Source organism: Protopterus annectens, chromosome 7.part1, assembly GCF_019279795.1.
Source record: "Protopterus annectens isolate FY-2018-M chromosome 7.part1, PAN1.0, whole genome shotgun sequence".
Lineage (NCBI taxonomy): Eukaryota > Metazoa > Chordata > Ceratodontiformes > Protopteridae > Protopterus > Protopterus annectens.
In genome coordinates this window covers 402092283-402115121 of record NC_056740.1, presented here as the reverse complement: position 1 = coordinate 402115121, position 22839 = coordinate 402092283, and the positions used below count along the sequence as shown (strand labels likewise).

Here is a 22839-nt window from a genome sequence, read left to right as displayed (position 1 = left end):
ACTTGTACAACACATCCATCACCACCTTCTTGGGAAGCTGGCCAAGCACCAGTAGCTGTATATTAGTGTTGAATTTATCAGGACAGTTTGCGCGGAGCTGCCCACAGTGCTGTGGTGGTTAGTAATGCCCTATATAGTAGCAAACGCCTAAACAGTAAAATTTCCCTATTAAGTTACAAGTATGTCTGTTAAAGAGCAAGGCATTGCAGAAAATTAAGGTTAGAGCAGCTAGCATGTGCATCGAATAGTACTACCATATCCTAGTAATATATAACATCTTGCCCTTAACCGCAGAAACTACCCTAGGTTAACCCTGTTAAAACCCAATCCTTAATCCTAAACAGCCCACCCTATTACAGGAACAGACAACATGGATAAGCAATTTCCTAATGTCTCTTTGGACAGCTTGTTAGATCTGAGCATGCTAAGGCAATGTAGCAGTTGTCTCATGTTCTCAGACGGCTGGTTAATCGTTCTAGAAAATAATATAGTATGCAAGAGATGTAAATACACAACTTCCTTGGAGGCAAAAATCTTGCATACAAATGAGGTTTTCAGGAATATCCACACTAAATTCCTCATGCAAACAACTCACTACATACACAGATTGTCTTATGCTGAGGTGCTTAAAAGAAGCATTCCCAAATCTCAAAAACCTCCAAAGCTGCCTAATGGCAACACGACTCTTCAGCAACACTAAACCAAACACTAAAAGAACACCAAACATCTCACATAAGCCTTCACCTAATGGTCCCATAAGGCAAGCATATACTTTATCCAATACTCTTGTCACTGGAGACTCCACTGTGTGACACACAGAAGTCCCACTAACCATGTTGGACAAAGAGAAGATAACAGTCAGTTGTCTATCTGGAACCAGGATCCACAATCACAGGCACCAGTACCAGTATGATTCTCTCATAGTCCATGCGAGTGTAAATGACCCGAGATGTACTTCACTGGGCTATTTATAAAGAGACATAATGAATCTCTCACAATATGTGTCTCTCACACACACACACACACACACACACACACACACACACACACACACACACACACAAGCCATGCACAGAGCAATATTGTATCTTATGATGCTACAGTACAAACAAAAGATGTTGATTTTAATAATTAGCTTAGTTTCTGGTGTCACTCCCGGGTAATCCAATATCTATTAGCATGGTAGGACATGGTCAGTAGATCCCATTCCTTTGCCAAGAACGGGCTGCATTTGTCCTCACCAGGCCTTCATCTACATCCATCCATATATCCACAACACTTTTTTTTCCATTTTTGCACACAGATATTACCTGAAACTTTATCCACCCATTTAGAGGCTTTTTAAGGCAATGCCAAAATGACAAAACTACCCAACATAGTGAAAAAGTCTCCAGGCAACCTTAAGGTGTTACTACTCAATGCTAGACGCCTAAAGAAAAAACTCCACACCCTTCAAGCTCTCCTCATTCTGGAGAATGTAGACATTTGTGCCATGACTAAGACTTGGTTTAAAACTATAGAAAGTTCTAGAGAATGTAGACTTTTGTAACGTGACTAAGACTTGGTTTAAAGCTATAGAAAGTTCTAGAGAATGTAGACGGTTGTGCCATGACTAAGACTTGGTTTAAAGCTATAGAAAGTTCTAGAGAATGTAGACGGTTGTGCCATGACTAAGACTTGGTTTAAAGCTATAGAAAGTTCTAGAGAATGTAGACGGTTGTGCCATGACTAAGACTTGGTTTAAAGCTATAGAAAGTTCTAGAGAATGTAGACGGTTGTGCCATGACTAAGACTTGGTTTAAAGCTATAGAAAGTACTCTGGTAGTGCAAGGCTACACTGCCTTCTACACATTTATACCAACAGCAACAACACAGACTGGGTTCAAAGGTGGAGGTCTCTCAATCTGCACCAGCAAATAGACATAATGGATCTCTCAGAATGTGTGTCACAGACTTGTATGAGCCTTGCTATACCTCCAGTCTGGTTAAACAGTAAGATACCATGGACCTTAGCCATGTGCAGGTCACCATAGCGAAGGTCCCTCACCATATCATGGCTAGCTACAGGTCACCATCTGTGCCCCTAGAGTCTCACAGCTCTTACTTAAACCTACTAATGGTGCTCACCATCCAACCAAATGCCATATTCAGGAGTGACTTTAACTACTCATTTGTAGACTGGGGAACTTACATTGCCTCAGACTCATGGGCACAGTGTTTCTTGGACTTTAATTACACAAAACCTTGGAACAGTGCATGCTCTGACCAAAGAGTCAAACATACTGGATCTGGTACTCACTAACATGGGAGAGTGTTTCACAACTCCCTGTATCATGTCCTCACTAGTGAGGTGGGATCACAGAGCTATCTCCTTTGAAGTAAAAATCTACTCAGAAAACCTCGTCAAACCAGTAACAATCAAGAACTATTCTAAGGCAAACTACATCCTATTAAGTGACAGTTTGTCAAAATTCAAGGCTACCCTAACCCAGAGACCACAGCTACCTATGCATAATTTAGCAACCCTACACAAACATGTGAATGACTGCATAGAGGCTGCCATACCTACCAGAAATAAACCCAAAACAAACACTAAAAACAAACTCACTGAGAAAATCTTCACCTAAATAGGGTATGTAATAAAAGAAAAAAGGCATGGCCAAAATCAGGAAAAGCAACTCCACTTAAGACAAGTGCTCTGTTATACAACTAAACAAGAAACTAATCAGACTAATTAAGTACAAGGCCAACTACAAGGTAAGGATAGCCTCAGAGGCTAAAGACAATCATAGGGCCTTCTTCAGCTATGTCCGGAATGTTAAAGTTAACACACAGTGGGATGCTGAACTGTTGGTGAATGGTACCTCTTTCACCGATCAAGGTCATCGCACAAATCTATTGGCTGATAAATTCAGCTCAAACTTCACCACCTACTCCCCGCCCCACAGCTGCTCTGGGTGAACTCTTTACCAACATATACTTACCCCAACTATTAGCGAGGACCAGGTGCTGGCAGCACTTGTTAAAGCCAAGAATATCACCTCTATGAGTCCCAACAACATCCCCAGTTGCCTCCTGAACAGTGTAAAACATGATCTATTGGGACCACTTGAGGCACTCTTCAACTACAGTCTCAAAACAGGCTACATTCCAAGAATTGGAGAATCACAAGAGTTATTCCCCTCCACAAGGGCGGAACGTCAACCGACCCAGGGAACAAGAGACCAAAAAAGCTAACGAGCCTAATATGGAAAATAATGTAATGAATTATAATGGAAATGATAAACAAGGACACTGGCAATCTACAGACACTGGACCCATCTCAGTTTGGCTTTATTAAGGGAGTGTCATGCCTACTTATCCTCGTAGACTTGTTTGAGAGGTTCTCCAAGGCAATGGACGAGGGTAAAGCAGCGCACACTGCAGATCTTGACCTGACCAAGACATTTCTTTGCAATATCCCACTCAGCTACTGTAGACAAACTCTCTGAACTAGGAATAAATCCCTACATAACTCACTGGATTGCTGGCTCTCAGATAGGACCCAAGAAGTCACAATTGGTGAGACCACTTCCACCAAAAGACCGGTCACCAGTGGAGTACCCCAGGGTCCTTGCTGGGCCCACTCATGTTTAGTATCTACTTCTTAGACGTCAAGGCTAATGTTCAAGGCCTCTGGATCACCAAGTTCACAGATGACTGTAAATTGGGAGCTATTATCGATTCCCCCAAGTCACCAATATCTTGCAAGTGAGTTTAATACAGACAAATGACTTATGCCAAAATCATGGCCTAAAACTCCGTGCCAAAAAATGCATTATAATGCCTTTTGGGAAACTGTCAACTCAAGTTAATTACTTAGTCAATAAAACACCCTCTAAGAGATGACCCAGTAGTAAGGGATTGGGAAACATATGTAGATAGCAATCTGGGCTTTGACCAACATGTACCTAAGATAATAAGAAAATCATTCTGTGTCAACCAACATATATGTAAGGGTATGACATCAAGGTCCAAGGAAGTTAAATTAACACTCTACTCAGCCCTTATCAGAGGTATCATAGAGTACAATGCCCCCTTTGTCATCTACCTAACCAGACACTTGCAACAGTTGGACAGCAAAATTCAAGACATCTCCAACAGTAACTACCTAAAGGCTCTTTGCCTGTATTTAGTCTCCTACAGGCTCTGCTCAGGCTACTGAAAGGAGATCTTTGCCTTACTTACAGAGCGTCCTTACACCTACCCTGACAGATCTGCTACACGCCCTGACAGATCTGCTACACGCCCTGACAGATCTGCTACACGTACAAAACAAGCATGAAAAATACTAGATCCAGGGATATTAACTTCACTTGTGATATAAACAGAATGTGCTGGAAAGTCATGTGCCCCCAAAGGATCCTCAAACTATAGAACAGGCTTCCCATCCTTGTAAAACAGAGTTCATCCCTTACCCTGTTCAAACGAGACCTTGACAATTGGATGGGAAATCATAAATTTAGCCATGGTCTGGCCCCCATGTCAGAGGCTGTCAATAAGAAAAGTATTACCCTAACACACCCCACAAATCCCTTAGTTACCTCCCTACTAACATGCTCTCCCACCCCCGTACAGATGCCCATGATACTCAGGATCCAAATGGGTTTGGGATGTGTGGCTAGGCTTGTAAGGGCCCTGGTGGGTGTTAACCTAGTAACAACCTATGAACCTATGTTCTAGAAACACACCTGTACATCAAGCTTGGGTACCCTTCAGGCAGCAAACTTTTATTATGTACGAAAGAAGAAACAGCATTTCTTCCATGTGCATTATCATGTACAATTCCATGTAGAATGTGTTGTGATGTTTACCTTTGGTTTTATTTTACAGACAAATGGTTTTGTTTATAAACTCTTTGCCATGCTACATTCTGACATTAAGTTACACAGCACATTAAACTACAAACACATACATATACACACACACACACACACACACACACACACACACACACACACACACACACACACACACACACACACACACAGTATGAAAGATTTTGTTCTGTAGAATCTATTTTCCCCTAATGCCTTTGCATGTCTGGAAACTTTATCTAACTTCAGTGTCCCACACAGAACATCCTGGATTGTGACCTTTCTAGTCACAAAAGACCTCTACACTGGCAGACCAAAGCAGCAAGAACACAGCCATAGGATACTGTACCTTGAAAATTACTGTGATTAAAGTACACTGCACAATACACTAGCTGATGACCCAATGGCCCTCTCAGAACTGTTTGTGCCAAAGGAATACTTAAGAACTGCATCTGGTCATCATCAGTTATTGGATAAGGTACTTTCACATGTCCAGTTTTTGTCTCTAGAAGTTAATGCAGAAAATTAAGACTCTGACAGTTAACAAGCTGCATGATTTGATTTATTTTACTTCAGTTTGCCTATTTTGTGACTCTGAGCAAGAAACGAAACCAAAAAGTGTTTGCAGGTTGTTGCTGAAAAGAGATACTTGAGTCCAATGGACTTACATGGTTATCAAAAGTACAATACAAAAAACTTATACACCACCTATCTCAATATGACTTGAGAACCCCTTTATGTGAGACAGCCTTTGCTCATGAACAATTCCATTATTACCTGCTCTTTCTAACATCAGGCACCACAAATAATAATGCCTACACTGGCCAGCTGTCTGGGCACCACAAATCTGCAGTACTTTTACATAAAGGAGACACGGACTGCTGACACCAATTAAGCACCTTATTTCCTTCCTCTCTCACCTCTGAAATATTCTAGAGAAGCAAATATGTGCTCAGTGCTTCCAACACCTTTTTAATAATCTTCAGATATGTAGCACACGACATGACGTTTGACCTGATCATGGCACAGACAGTGCTCTGACTGATGTCATTGTCCACACGCATGTAAACTGCAGCACGACTGTTTCATCAATCTTCTTAGATCTCCCTAAGAGATCTGATACAGTCAAGCACTGCCACCTTCTGAAACCTCTAGCCTCAAGTAGGGAGCTTCAGTCCCTGTACACACCTCTCTAGCTGCAGTGAAACTATGATGAAATCTGGAAAACTTGGTAATGCAATCTTTCCTCATTTGCAGGTAACCTTATGTATTCCACACAGCTCACTAACATCTCACTTTTCAGTGCATTTATTATGAAGGTGTTGGAACAAATCTGAGATTCAAAAATTGTTCTATATGCTAATAACTCTATCTGCCTCACAGGTGATATCGTCTCTGTTTCCACCTCTATACTGCACAGCATATTCAGCTACACACAGTTCTCGCCAAGTTTTTCTGGATTATATTTCAATAATAACAAAATCAAAGTCATGTTTTTTTTTTTCCTTTCAAGAATATCAGGAATGAGTAGTAATCATATTACTTCTAACACACTCCCAAACCTTTCCATATATTTGTTATTACTTCCTGACTGAAGCAGTTGGCTCCACCTACGTGTTTTTACTAACCACTGATAAACATCTCAGGTTTGTAAATAAATGATTACCCTGATGTCTTGGTCAAATCAGAATCTCAAGACATTTTTATAGGATTAGGAACTTTCTTAACCCAGTTTCTCAACTCTCCCCTCTGCGTCATTGTATCCTCTTCGACTCCTTCTCTCTTCTGTGCATATTCACTAACTTTTACTCTCCCATACTTCATATCTAGACCAAATATATAAAAGGACTTTGCTAATTTTGCAGCTGGTCACATAATAGAACTCATCACTATTTGATGGCTTGACTTCAAAAAACACCTATCCCTAATTCAACTAAAATTTAATCTGGTATTACTTCAAATGCTCTTCACCTGCTCATTTCCTGGAATGACACTAACCACATCATGACTTAGGTTGGCTCATAACCCCCTAAACATGTCCTTCTTACCTAAAGTCAAGAAACGATAGGGCAATTCTTTGTTTATTAGTTAATACTGGTGATTTATGCAACAGATCTCCGGTTACAACGTGCCAAGTTTCTTCAAGTATGCATCCAAAATTCACTGAAAGATGACATCCCCACTAACTGGATATATCAATAAGGTACTACATGGAAATCACTGAGAATTTTTAGTTTTATGATGTCTCTCCCCATTATTAAAGATTTACATTAACAGTTATTACATTTTTTGTTCAGGTTGCTAAAATATTGTACTCAGTGTGATAACAATTATTAATGACTCTACTTTCTGATTATTCTTTTTCATTTATTTTTATTGTTCATTGTACACTAAATTGTATGTTTATTACCTGATTAATAACGTGGGCTACAAATAACACTCCCATTTTCTTTAGATTTACCTATATAAGCAGGTCGCGGTTGTGTGGCCGCAGTTGATCAGTACACCACTGCTTCCATTTGCTAGTTTCTTCTGTCTTTCCTAGCTGCTGTATCCGCTAATATCCCTACACCAAGCATTTGGAAAGCATTTGGGTCTGTAGCTCCTGAACGTTTGGCCATTCCCCCATTTACATCAGTATCAGCTTTAACATAAAACAACCAAACTAATAAAGAAAAGTAAGTTAAATTTATTACAACTATTACATGTTCATTTGACTTGAGTTGTTTAGTATATCAGCTTTCCCATCAGGCAGTGGTACTGGCTTGCTGAAACCTGCAGTGTCTGAAAATGCACTTTTCCACATTCATGAAACATGCAGCGTCTGAAAATGCACTTTTCCACATTCATGACCATACTCTGTAGTACAATACAGTGCAAATCCAGGTCACTCATGCGGCACGGCCCAACTTTTAACATGACTGAGTCAGCTCAACATTAGGAGTTTTATTAACACAGGAAATTAGCAGCGAATGGAGGATCTGCTATTCATTCAATTACTCCTGGAGGCAATGAGGTTGGGAGGGTGGCCTAATGGTTAAGATGTTTGCCTTACAAACAAAAGGTGCAGGGCTTGAGTCTTACAAGGGATAATTGGCTAGGCTTAAAATAGCTCGCAAGGGCAGTTAGCTTAGTACTAATCTATGAACCTATATTCAGTGTTCCTAATGAAAAAAACATGTAAGAACTAGATTATGTAATGATAAATAACTTCTAAAGCCATTCTCACTTTAGGCCTCTGTCTAGTTCTAGTAAAAAAATCTGTACAATACCAAATGCAACCACACACCTTTCAGTATAACTGCAATATGTAATGCATCCACTTATTTTTTATCATCACCTCTGCAGTTCAGGAATATTTGTCCTCCCAGCAAGGTAAATCTGAAGATACAGCTCTGCCAGAAATTAAATACAATGTAACTAGTCAAACTGTGTCACATGTCACCATCTCATGTTCCAAGAGTATAAACGTGAAGGACCCATCAACAGCTTTTCCATTTACTATACCCAGCCCTTTTGGAATCAAGTATCTATACAGGGTGACCACGGCATTTGGAATGCTGTTTTATTTTGCCATCCTCTCAGTGAAAAACGGCCTACCTCAGACACCCCTTATAACCTTTAAACTAAAAATTCCAGTGTATGTACCCACAAAGGCTGAACCAAGCCTTACTACGGGTCATGTTAAACTGTTAAATTGCACTGAGGTTTTCATTACTTCCTGCCTCTGTAGCATCCTCAGACAGTGAATCGGTAAAGTAACCCTTACTCTCTAATGGTGGTTGTTGCCTATACACAAAATAAATATTACTTCGAAAGACAATACTTAATAGAAGTTTCATGAGCAAACTGGTAGGCCTGTTAAGAGACCAGTGTGGCACTATTAATACGATATGTGTGGCCTTACCACTCACCCACGCCATACAGGTTTTATCTCTGCCTTTCTGTTATTACTCCATCCTGCAAATATCTCTACTAGCATCTGCTTTCATTTTGTTGCTTCGTTCATGAGCAACACAAAATATTTTCCTTTTACAATGGCATGAGTTCTCAACTGATACAGATCATCAGTTATTGCTTTGAGTTTGAAAATCCAGTTTGTTTGTTTTGTCTGGTAATTACTGCAGAGGATTAAAGCTATGACATGTGAACAACCTGCTTCTTGTAGTACAGAGTTCGATTCTTCCAATCTCTGTTTGCTTACTGCATGACTATGAGCATCTCTTAACCAGATGGTGCTTCAAAGTCACATCTGACAAGAGTAATTGTATCCTTTGAGTTCACCTGTTTAACAAATCAACTTAAAAAATGGCTGCCATGTCTGCCTTGAGTAGCTAACTCATTACACTGCACTTGCCCTGGAGGTCTGTGAACACTTAACTTGCATACCGCATGTTTTGTTACTCATGCTGATTAACAAACAGCACAATGTTGGGCTCTGTAACAAGATCGCACAGCCTTAATAGTTAATGTACAGGCTTACAAAGATTCTGTACCAATGAAATTGACATTCAAAGGAAGAGCAAGAACTCTACACCAAAAGCAACTAGAACCTCATACTTATCTGCAACCAGGATGCTGAACGTGATAGTTTTATTTAAAATTCGCATCTCTACTCCACATAAAAACACTTCCTCAGAATAAGAAAAGTAAACTTGAGTAGAGATTAAAAATACATTATTAGTGACCTTGTAACATACGGCAACCAATAAACAGCAATTTCCCATCTAGTATTAATAGGATATGTTAAAATGTCACTCATAACATGTACATATGTTATGTTACACTATAACATCAAACACACCACACATGTAGTCTTGCAGTGTCCTCAGTCTGAGAACATTTTTAATCCTTGTTCTATTGATTGATATCTTGTGCTGAAGTGGTGTTTAACTGCATTAATAAAGTTCTGCAGTACTCACCATCCTGGTTCCAGTTGAGGACAAGGTTTTGTTGCTTTTGATTCTGCACTAATTTTAATGTTACTGGCAGCCAAAAAACAAAAGAAATTGTTATACAATGGAAATCAAAGTCTAAACCAACTGTAATGGATGCAGTTGATATTCTTAAGGAGATAAAATAATTGAATATACATTCTTTAAAATGGGAAGGAACAAACTTTATATAAAAAATGTGGGAAAAATACATGCAGAATAATGTTCAGCAGTAGGAAATGAAGGTAGTAATTGACCAAATTGAGTAATGTCGGAGTGAATGAAAATTGTTAATATATATATATATATATATATATATATATATATATATATATATATATATATATATATATATATATATATATATGGTACTTGCGTATTATCACAACCAGATTTCTGCTGTTGTGTATTTCGCTTCGTTGAATATAGACGACCGCATCAAACACTGCAAAGTGTTGTGTAAATTCATTATTGCTGACAAAAAATCTCTGGACTACCTTCAGGCACATAAAAAGGTTAAACAATCATCTTCCCTTTTTGCGTGCATTACAGACACACGCTTGAATTGTCAGGGATGCTGTCTTAACTTATGAATGGAATATTTGAACCGTGAAGAACGAAGCCCTCACAGAAGGAAAACACAGACACAGAAAAGATGTTTTGGGTAAAGTAATACTTTATTAAAAGTGTGTAAACATAATTTAAAACAACCACTGCAATCCAAAAGTTGAGGAACACTACTGCTGATAAAATTTCAGGGGGGATGATGTTGATAGCAGTTTACGGGTTCCTGATTAAACCGTACTAAGAACAGTACGGAACACGTTACTGGCTGATGATGTCCTTCTTCCTGCCATTACTGCCATGTTTGGACCTGAGACTGTGTGCAAAAATTGTTAAAACTAAAAAAAATTATGCATAACTCCTATGTGTCTGTCCTTCTATGTGGGGGGAAACTGGTGAGCAATTGCAGTGAGTAAGACAGCAGCCCTGACAGCTGAAGCGTGTATGCACTTTACTGCGAGCTACATGACATGCTGGTGGTAAAGTGCATACCTAAACAGCGATATTAACTTACTCATTTTTTGGGTTATAATCCTGCCTAAAAGAACTGTCAGTGTGAAAGAAAACCCATAGTCTGACATTGTCACGCCATGAACAGTTACATTTCCACATCGGGAAACAACCATTATTATCACAAAAATCTATATATCTATATAGGTTCATAGGTTGCTACTAGGTTTTCGGCACTAGGGCCTATACAAGTACAGCCGTAATAATTCCCTGGCTATTTCTTCCCAGAATATTTATTTCCCTGGTCCCCTGTCTAGCAGGGCGACTGACGTGATCCTCAGAGTGAATTTCCTATCTCCTATCCAATTATCAAGGTTCCTTTTGAAAAGGGCCAAAGAGGCACTCAGCTTGACATGTATGGGCAGTCTATTCCAGAGTATGGGGAGTCTCTCGGTCAGGAACCTATACCTCCAACAAGTTTTATACATTGTGATGACCAGGTTTACATCCCTGGAGCGTGTGGCTCTGAGGGATTGGGATTTCTTTAAGTGTAGCATGTCCAACAGCTCTGGGTTTGACATGGCCTTGTATGTTAAGCAGAGATCGACTCAGAGTAGGTGATATGTGACAGAGTATAGCTGGAGTTTTTTTTAGATGGTCAGCATAGGGCATCTGCTTTAGGCCTGTGATTCTTTTAGTGAGGTATTTCTGTGGCCTTTCCAGTTGCTGCAGATGTCTTGTGAGGTACACACCAAATGGGGCATTGTACTCTATAATGGATCTAATGAGGGATGAGTACAGTGGGACAATGACCTCCTTTTTTCTGGATGAAAAGCCCTTAGTGACGAGGTGTGCCACATAGCCACAGCAGTGAGGAAATCCTTCTATGTGGTTATCAAAGGTGAGACCACTGTCCACCTGTGTCCCTAAGTGCCTTATCACACTTCCAGTGTTTAGTGTACTGCCACTTATGTTGTAATTCATGGGTACATGTTTTTTCCCAAAGGGAATAACTATACATTTCTTGGCATTCAGCTTGAGGAGCCCATGGCTCTGACACCAAGTATCTGTTTCTGTAAGGCCCTTTTGTAGAATATCCTCATCATTTGGGGATTCAATAATGGCTCCCAGTTTGCAGTCATCTGCGAACTTTGTTAGCCAGAGTCCCTTAGTGCTGGCCTGTACTTCAGAGAAGTTGATGCCAAACAAGAGCAGTCCCAGGACTGAACCCTGAGATACACCACTTGTCACTTGTCTGGAGCTGGATTTCGAGTCGGCTACTTTTGCAGTGTGGGTTCTGTCAGTAAGCCAGTTGACAACCCATTGTGTGACATAGAGATTAATGCCCAGCTTAGTATGTTGATCTATTATTCCAAAGTGGGGGATGGTGTTGGAGGCCGTGGCGAGGTCCAGATAGACTGTGTGGACTGCCTCACCCTCATCCACAGCTCTGGAGATGGATTCAAAGAAGTCAATCAGGTTGAGGAGACAAGATCGGCCCTTTACGAAGCCAAACTGGGTGGGGTCCAGTGTTTGAAGGTTGCCAATGTCTTTGTTTACAAAATTCCATGATAATGCGTTCCATGGCCTTGCAGATCAGGCTCGTCAGACTGATGGGATGATCGTTCCCAGGAACCAAGGTGGACCCCCCCTTGTGGAGCGGGATAACTGTAGCTGTGTGCCACTCGGTGGGCATGAAGCCTGAGGTAAGGCTATGATTAAACACGACACTTAGGTGAGGTGCCAGTTCATTTTGTAGTTCATGTAGTACACAACCCGGGATGTTGTCTGGTCCCATGGATGCTGTATTCTCTAGCTTTGGAGAGTGCATTTTTAACCTGTGTGGCCATGATTACCGGAATTTGGCAATCTTTTGGTATTGAGATGGGCCCTTTAGGGAGTGACAGGGGGGGTGAAGTTGGCACTGAATGGATCTGCTAGGGTATTGGCAATATCCTTGGGATCAGTATATTTAATGCCATTCTGTTATAGCTCAGAGCAGATCTGAGCATTGCCATTTAGATACTTGACATAACTATAGAATGCCTTGTGATTGTCCTTGGGATCTTTGGCAATTTTATTTTTGTAACTACCTTTGGAGGATTTTATGAGGGATCTTAGCGTCTTACTGAGGCTGGTAAGGGAGTATTTTGCATCCTGGGATTTTCCTCTTTTCTGCAACAGTTTCTTCCTTCTTTTGTATAGTTTGTTTATGGCAGGCATTCACCAGATTGGCTTCCTTTTTTTGGAGGAGAGCATCTTGGTTCTATTTGGAATGGCACGATTCATGCACGAGTGGATGTGCTCGTACAGTGCCTTAGTGTAGGATTCAGCAGTCGAACTTTCAGTTCCTGTCTGCATGGGTGTCATGAAGTTTGCGACTTCTGACTTGAGTAGCATGAAGTTGGCCTTGGAGAAGTTTTTTTATGGAGGTTTCCCTAATGGGGGGTGGGGGGTGGAATGTGCATGTCAAGGGTGATTAGCTTATGGTCAGACCTGACCAAAGAGGGGGTGACCACTGGTGTAGAGCATTGATCTCCCATGTTGGTAATGACCAGGTCTAGGATATTTGAATCCCTGGTGGGACTATGGATTAGTTGATCCAGGGCATTGGAATTTATGAATTTCAAGAACCGCTTGGCAAAGGTGTTGGTGCCCGAGTAGTTTTCCCAGTTAATGGCAAGGTAGTTGAAATCACCTAGTATTAGGGTGTTGGGTTGTATCTTAATATTTTCCAATATGTTTAGAAAGTTGTAGTGAGAAACTTGGAGCATGGTGGGGGATCTGTAGCAAGCTACAATTTGGATTGCAGTCTTACCTAGTGTTAGTTGCACCTGGAGAATTTCAGATGTATTGTGTTGGGCAACTAGCCTGGAGATATGAATATCCTTGGAGAATATGGACACTCCTCCGCCTTTAGTGGTTTGGTCCTGATTTGGTGGCTGAAAAGTGTGGTAAGAGTTATAGCCTGGTATTGCAGGGGTGCTCTCTGGAGCCTTGAACCTGGTCTCAGTTACTGCACAGATAACGATGTTCTCCATGTTTAGGAGTGCCTCGAGAGAGTGCATTTTGAGGTTTAGACTTCGAGCATTGAGTAGCATTACCTACAGATTTTGCAAGCTTATATCTGTTACGGTGGTGGTTTTGTCCTTTGAGCCTTGCCTACAAAAGGCACTATAGGGGTGGCAAGAGCCTTGGCCAGTGACCTGAATCCCAGGGACAACAGGTGCAGACCATCTCTGGCAAAGCATCGTGATCTGCTGATCATGTCTTCCCAGGCAGACAGATACTGGATCTCCTTTGAATGACACCAGAAACTTAGCCAATTGCTGAAGTCAATCATTTTGTCCTTATACTGTGGTATCATTCTAGGCGAAGGCAGGATGCTACTCAGGGCTAGGGTCATACCTGCCTGGGCCACATGATCTGACAGCTCTTCCATGTCTCGTTTCATGTAGCCCAGAGGAGGTACATCTCAAGTCATTCACTCCAACATGGACAACGACAGAGTCGTATTTGTACTTGTTGTGGAGTGACATGAGTGCATGCATTATGTGGCAGATCCTGACACCCGACAGGCAGCTGACAGTAATTTTCTCCTTGTTCAGCCTGGTGAGTGGGACATCAGTGTGCCTGACTATAGAGTCACCTATGACTAAAGTGTTGGGTATGTTGTCTTGCCTTAGGGGCTGTTGTTTGGTGGCACACTGGTGTTTTGAGCTGTGTGTCACTTTGATTGTGATTGGTGTTTGTTTGCATTTCAGCTTCGGAGGTCCTTGTTGCTTGGGCAGGTTAATGTTAAGGGCCTCTGCATAAGTGGGTTGAGTGTTACTATGTGTAGATGTTGGTGGCATGAGTTTTGAAGGGCTATGTGTTGCTTGAGGTGTAGTGCAGGTGTTAACCTTCCCTCTTGCATATATATATATATATATATATATATATATATATATATATATATATATATATATATATATACACACATATACATACTGCATGCAAATAATAATGGAAACTGCTATTAGGGTTTGTTTTCTTTTGTGTCAATGCATGTGAAGTGATGTTGTAACTTTAAATGGGATGCTTCAATAAATCTCATAAATTCTGCTTCAGTAAGATCAAAGAGTGCACTCATTTCTGGAAGAACTACAAGGTGTAGATCTTGGTCCCCTGAACCTCCTTCTGGCTGTGAACTTGGATAAGACAACCTTCCAGGTGGGATATATATGGATACCCTTAGTTTTGCAATAAGCAATGAATGGGGACAGACATTTTACGATGACTTTGGGTGCAGCATCTAAGCCAAAGGACAGGGAGATAAATTGGTAGTGTCAGCCCCTCAGTGTAAAAGGTCAGTAAGGTCCGTCATTGTTGTGGACAGGAATGTGAACGTAAGTATCCTTGACATATATGGTTACCATCCATGCCTGGTCTAACAGGAGGGCCAGAGGGCCCTGCAGAGTCATTTTGAAAGCAGGGACCCAGAAGAACTTATTTATTTTTGCTAGATCTAGGATGGGAGCCTCCATTATCTATGTTTTCTCTGCACTGGGAAGAGTCCTGAATAAAAGTCCCTGATTACGTGGTCTGTGGACATGGTCTCCACAGTGCCCTGGGTCAGCATCTCTGAGATGAGAAGACAGTGCCCCAGGGCTGCAGGTCTGAGATGAGAAGACACAGTGACCTAGGTCAGCATCTCTAAGATGAGAAGATACTTAGGCCTGCATCTCTGAGATGAGAAAACATGGTGCCCTAGGCCAGCATCTCTGAGATGAGAAGACACGGTGCCCTTGGCCTGCAACTCTGAGAAGAGAAGACATGATGCCGTAGTCTTGCATCTCTGAGAAGTGAAGACATGGTGCCTTAAGCCAGCATGAGATGAGAAGACACTGTGCCCTAGGCCAGCATCTGTGAGATGAGAAGACACGGTGTCCTGGCCAGCATCTTTGAGATGAGAAGAGACAGTGCCTTAGGCCAGCATCTCTGAGTTGAGAAGACATGGTGCCCTGGGCCAGCATCTCAGAGATGAGAAGACATGGTGCCTTAGGCCAGTATGAGATAAGAAGGCATGGAGCCCTAGGCCTGCATCTCTGAGATGAGAAGACACTCTACCAAAGGCCAGCATCTCTGAGATGAAAAGACATAATGCCCTAGGCCAGCATCTCTGAGATAAGAAGACATGGTGCCCTAGGCTAGCATCTCTGAGATGAGAAGACACAGTGCCCTAGGCCTGCATCTCTGAGGTGAGAAGACACTGTGCCCTTGGGCCAGAATCTCAGAGAGGGGAAGACATTGTGCCCTGGGCCAGAACTCTGAGATGAGAAGACATTGTGCATGGGCCAGCATCTGTGACACGGTGCCCTAGAACAAAATCTCTGAGATGAGAAAACACTGTGCTTTAGGCATCAAGGCTGAGGCTGTAGAGGCACATCAGCGGATGCTAATACCTTGTACTTTGAAACACTTAGGGAGAAAGCTGGTATCAGGGTCTGTCTTTCCTTCTTTTGAGTACACTTCTCTTTCCTTATTAATCCTTTCTTTTTGAAACCGAAATATGAAGCTTCATGTTGCTTCGGCTGCAGCTCTGCAGCAATGGCAGACATCGTGAATAAAATCACAAGCCGTCTTTTTGTCCTGGTATACCTGTCAAGTGACTTCATCTCATTATCTTGCAACTAAAACCTGTGCAAACATCACAATTCAGAACACCTTGTTCTGGCTCAAAGCAATACAAGAGCAGACTGTCCCAAGGGCAAGTTGCCTTGACAAGTGTACCTGTTTTCCTTCACTTGGACAGACTTACTCCATAGGCCTTGGTATGCCAGAGCACTGACAAGAATATGTTAATGAAAGGTTTAACCCTACTTAAAAAAGCATAGGAAAATATCCCTAACAGAGTATTTACCTGCTTAGGATGACATTTTCATAGGTTTTGGTCATCATCATCAGTATTAAATCCTCTTTTTCATTTTCTACATGGGGTTGGGGTGTTGCTTCAACTGTTGCTATCCTTCTCAGTTCCGAGTCACCTTCTTACCTTCTTTGATGGTCATGTGTGACTGTCGAAGGTCTTCTCTTACACCATCCATCTTTTGCAGGATGCTCTTGTTTTTTCTTGCCTTCCTCCTGTCTCTCCCAAATCTTCTTCACCAGACTGCCTTCTAATTTCCTGCACATGTGCCTGAACCACTGTAATCTGTTCTCTTGGAACTTCTCTGCAATTGGAGCTACTTTTTCTGATCTGATGGCCTCATTTCTTCATCTGTCCTACAAACATGCATCCTACCATCCATCACAGACACTTATCTACACTGCTCTGCCTTTACTGCCCAGGTTTCTGTACCATACAGTAGTACTGGTCACACCACTGTCTTGTACACCTTACGTTTCAGCTTCTTTGGCATTCTGCTGACACACTGCCCTTGGCATTCTGCATCCTCTGCATCAGCTGGCTGCAGCCCCTCTGACTCTAGATTTGACCTCCTTATTCAAACGTTCCTTCTTCCTCATCCAGTCCTCGCAGATACTTGAACCTGTTGACCTGTTGCACTATTTTTCTTCCTTCTCACTTTTCAGCTTTTTCCGATTCTCCTATTTGCTGCCATCACAACGGTCTTATCTGTACTCAGTTTCATTCCATGTTTGTTCAGTTTTGCATTCTATTCCTTTATCATTGCTGAAGTTCTTGTTCAGAGACTGCTTGAAATGCCACATTGTCTGCCTACAGCAGTTTGTTGTTCTGCCCCCTCCGACCTGTTTGCTAATGTAGTCCATCACCAGTATGAACAGCAGCAGGCTCAGAGCTGAACCCTGATGCAAATCCTCTCCCAGTGGAAACCCCCTCTGTGAATCTGAACACTGTTTATACTTGCGTCATTGGGTCCTTGTACATAACCTGTATTAATCTACCCAGGTTTCCGGGACTTGGAATCTTTGCAGAACTGTCCATGTTGGCTTTTCTGGGACCTTATCATATGTTTTCCAAGTCTACAAGTGCCTAGCTGGACTCTTACTCTGTCTCTAGCATCTTCTCAACTGTCCATCTCACTGCAAGCATAACCTTGTGCTACATCCTGATCCAAATTTAAATTGCTCATCTCCCATCTTACTTTCTACTATTCTCTGTATTCATTTATCACTTGCTCTCTTTATCACTTTTATGCAGTGTGACACGAGTGTTATAACTCTAAACTGTTCAGAGTTGTGAATATCCCCTTTTTTATACATTTGCATTGGAATATTTATTCTACAGTCATCCTGGATACACCTTTCTCTGAAAATTGTTATGAATACCATCTACAGCCATTTCTCCCTTACCTCACCCAGCATCATTCAGAAGCTGCTGGAAGTACTCTCCATCTTCCTTTGATGACATGTGAACAGGTGAGCAGGTCATTGGTATCCCTTATAAGGCATGCCTGATGACCTGTGACGACGTGAACAGGTTGTTACTGGTATCCCTTATAAGGCGTGCCTGGTGACCTTTGATGACATGTGAACAGGTGAGCAGGTTGTTATCAGTATCCCTTATAAGGCATGCCTGGTGACCTTTGATGTCATGTGAACAGGTGAGCAGGTTGTTGTTGGTATCCCTTATAAGGCGTGCCTGGTGACCTTTGATGACATGTGAACAGGTAAGCAGGTTGTTGCTGGTATCCCTTAGAAGGCGTGCCTGGTGACCTTTGATGACGTGTGAATAGGTGCTCAGGTTGGTGTTGGTATCCCTTATAAGGCGTGCCTGGTGACCTTTGATGACATGTGAATAGGTGAGCAGGTTGTTGTTGGTATCCCTTATAAGGCGTGCCTGGTGACCTTTGATGACATGTGAACAAGTGAGCAGGTTGTTATTGGTATCCCTTATAAGGCATGCCTGGTGACCTTTGATGACATGTGAACAGGTAAGCAGGTTGTTGCTGGTATCCCTTATAAGGCGTGCCTGGTGACCTTTGATGACATGTGAATAGGTGATCAGGTTGGTGTTGGTATCCCTTATAAGGTGTGCCGGGTGACCTTTGATGACATGTGAATAGGTGAGCAGGTTGTCGTTGGTATCCCTTATCAGGCGTGCCGGGTGACTATCTTCTTTATCTTTCTGTCTTTGCCTTGCAGCTGGATAAGAGGGTTTTTTTTGCCATCTCCTGAGTCACTTTCCCGAAGCTGGTAGAGTGCCTCTGATGCTGCTCTTTTAGCCTGCTGTTAGCCACTCAGTATTCATTCTTAGCCTAGTCCATCTTTTTTTATCTCTCGCTTCTTCCTGCATTCACTTCATTTGATAACTTGTTGCTTCACTTCTGCATTCCACCACAAGCTCTGTTTATGAAACCTTATTTCTATACCTGTCTCGGCCACATAGCTGCTCTATAGTTCTCACACATGCTGTTTTGAGACACTGGCATTTTTCTTCAACTCCACATATTTCCTCCTATTCCTGAGGTGCTAGAGCCCGGAGTGTTTCATGTCCAATGCATCCAAAAGTGCTTTCAGGCATAAAAGAATCAGTAATGAGAGTTCAGATGTGATAGTAAATTGCACTAAGAATGTTAACATGATTTTCTGTTCTCACAGGGTTAGGAGTTGGCACAATGGTTAAGGTGTTTACCTCACAAACAGCACAGGGTTTGATTCTTACCAAGGGAGACTGGCATGGTTAAAATGGCCCAAAAGGGCAGCTAGCCTAGTACTAACCTATGAAACTATGAACAAATAGATGTGCTAGAACCACCTGGTACAAATCATGCATTCAACTGGCCATACAGTGAGACTGTGACATGCTAAGAAGCATACTTCATAACCGTAGACAGAACAGTAGTATTTAACATGTAATTACTACAGAGAATTAATATTAACATGAAGCTGTACCTTGGAATTTCTTTTCTGATTTATGGTAATTCAGTGTTATACAAAATTAAATACATTTGTGCACTTGAGAGAAAATATATAGAAAAGCTTATACAAGTGGTTTAATTTCTCACAAAATAACACAGATAGCAATAATTTCTGGCACATGGGCACACTCATTTACACCAGCTACCTAATTTGTAGAACAATCATAGAAAGGTATAGACTGGTTCTTGTTTCAGACTTTATTTATTTATTCATTTATTTATTGATTGGTTGCTTCTGTTGAGTGGGAAAATCTAGTTGGGTGGAAAACTTTTCAGCAAGGCCCTGGATCAGCACTAAGCAGTAACACACATACAAACACACATATTGTGATGAATCACTTGAGCATACAGTAATGAGAAAAAACAATGACTGTTTGTGCATACAGTAGTGATAGAACAAAACAAATTGTCAAGGCAGCTATGAACAGTCAACATACCAAGTGTGTGTGTGTGTGTGTGTGTGTGTGTGTGTGTGTGTGTGTGTGTGTGTGTGTGTGTATAGACTATACAGACTATCTACATACATACATACACATATAATATATATATATATATATATATATATATATATATATATATATATATATATATATCGACTGGGCATATTAGCTGGTTACGTTCATTTATTAGCCTACTATTTTACTTGTGTTTCCCTTGCAAAGCGACTCATCCCCATCTTACCGGGACAACATAACCGCAACACTATAGTACTCAACTGAAAGCAGCCAGTCCGAGGGTAAGCAATATAGTCCACCAGGCTAATGATTAATAACAGTTTCACAGCTGTTTGTTTTACAACTCCTGTACTCCGAGACTATTTCCTGTTATAGCCTGTCCATTTTAATGCACGCATAGAAGGGCGCACTCATTTGTTATCTCACGAGGAACTAGTTTGATTATTTCTGCCTATATTCCAAAATTGTGCTTATAGAGATTGGATGTGCTTCACTACGCAGGGCTTATGTTTTAAAACGCTGGCTAACTTGTTTAGTGCTGAATTTCACTCCTTCTGTATGTCAAACACCGTCTACTCCGATTGGAATTGTAGCCTTTGATTTATGTATCACCAGTACTGATTATTTTGTGGTTGTTGCATAACAGTGGCTGTTAACCATGTCTATTGTACTATCATAATGAAGGTTCATAGATTAGTACTAAGCTAACAGTCCTTGTGGGCCATTTTAAGCCTAGCCAGTTACCGCATGTGAGAATCAAACCCTGCATCTTGTGTCTGTAAGGTAAACACCTTAACCATTAGGCCAACCTACTGTTTTTACTTTAACTTACTGTAACTTCCTCTTCTCCTCCTACTAGTCTTCCTATAGTCTATATTTCTTCTAAACTCACCCCCACTTCATAATACACTCTAGACTACCCCTCTCTGCCTCTACCATACAACCTATTGCTGTATTTCCTTCTGAACGATTGGTTTCTGTCTGCATACCATTAATTATTACCTTTCTCTCCTCTTACAGCTTGCTATCACTCGCGTTCAAGTTACCCCAGACAGTTTATCAGACCAACATTGTTCCTAGGTTCCCTTGAACCTCCTCTGGGATCGTGTGGTACTTCGGGCAACTGTCCTACCTCCCTGCAAGAACGATATACTAAGCAGTGTATGTACTTGAATGCATAACCATTTGTCCCTTTGGTTGTTGTTACAGTGTGACCCAGCGTTCGCTAGCCAGCAGCCCAGCACTGACCCAATCCTCTCTTGGCCCCATAGACTTCTTCCCTTCTTCCCCTCCTAGTGCTGCCCTGACTATCTGTAATTTACTCATTTGGCCAGCAGATGGCAGCATCCCTCCATTAACTACCTTTCAGCTCAATCTGATAAACTCTAACCTTATAAACAAAAGATAAACTTTAGACTAGCAATAGCAATCTCTGCACCTAGACTATCCTATATTTCCTTCCACCCCTGACTCAGCACCCTGTCCCTAACCCTAGTGACTACTTACCTAAAGTTTCTTACCTTGTGTCTCTTTTTCCTATCCTCACTGATTGTTTTCCATAGTCTCATCCTGGTCCTCATCTCCTGGCTCTTTCCGCTCCGTTTGCCCTGTGGGCTCACTACGCTCCCCTACCTTGCCCCCAGTTCCCACCTGCCCCACTACCTCTCCATTTATACCTCCACTAACCACACCCTCTCCAATTACACTCTTCCCTCCCCACCCTTCACTTCCTGTCTCCACCCCATCCCTCCCATCAATCACCTAGCCTAACCACTCCCACACATACTATACTTCATTCACACTAATAACTCTCCTCAACTCCAACACTAAAACCAACAGCTATGCTAACCAAACCTTCCTCACTTATTACACATCTACTATTACTACTAAGCTTATCCTATCTTACCTACATCACCAAACCTTCCACAACACTCACTCCCCTCACTATCACACAACTAGCTCAATCCCAAAACAACATATACACTCCTTCACCCCCATAAGCCCTCACCTATACTTCTGCAATCCATCCCTACTTTTCCCCTTCAAACTTATATCCACCTATAAACATATTAACCCTAGTCTGACTTGCACTACTCTAACAAAACATACAACCCTAACACTATATACTAAACTCTCTAATTACCTTTCTTTTCATCTTCACCTAGTCATCACCACCCTACTGTCAGGTGACATACACCCTAACCCTGGTCCCTCTCCCATCAACTCCTCAACAAACACACCTTCATCTACAAAAACCCTCACCTTCTCAGCATTAAATGCTCAAAGTATATGTAATAAAATCCCAAAACTCCATGCCTGGCTTCTACATAACAATCCTGACATACTGTCACTATCCGAAACATGGCCAAGACCTTCCATAAAAGACTCAGAAATAACCCCCCCCTCCCAACTATAATATCATCAGGAAAGATAGAACCCACAAAAAAGGTGGCGGTGTAGCTCTACTCTATGCCTCTTCCCTTTCTGTTACTTCTTATACTAAACCAGTTCCCCAATTTGCCAGCACTGAACTACTTCTAGCCCTACTGCATCTGAACAAGCATAAAACAATATGCTTAGCCTCCCTCTATATCCCTCCTGGTGATAACATACCAATTCTTGAGGACATCCTCTCTTGGCTCTCCACCAACATCACTAATGAAACTGTCATCCTAGGTGACATTAACATTAACTGGTC

At 41.6% G+C, this 22839-nt stretch overlaps 1 protein-coding gene across 2 annotated transcripts in view; it reads right to left on the bottom strand.

The window, feature by feature from the left end:
• The window catches only part of LOC122807796 (ubiquitin-like modifier-activating enzyme 1), a 2541412-nt gene that overhangs the window by 2184965 nt on the left and 333608 nt on the right, over positions 1-22839 (bottom strand). The gene's annotated exons all lie outside the window — the stretch shown is intronic.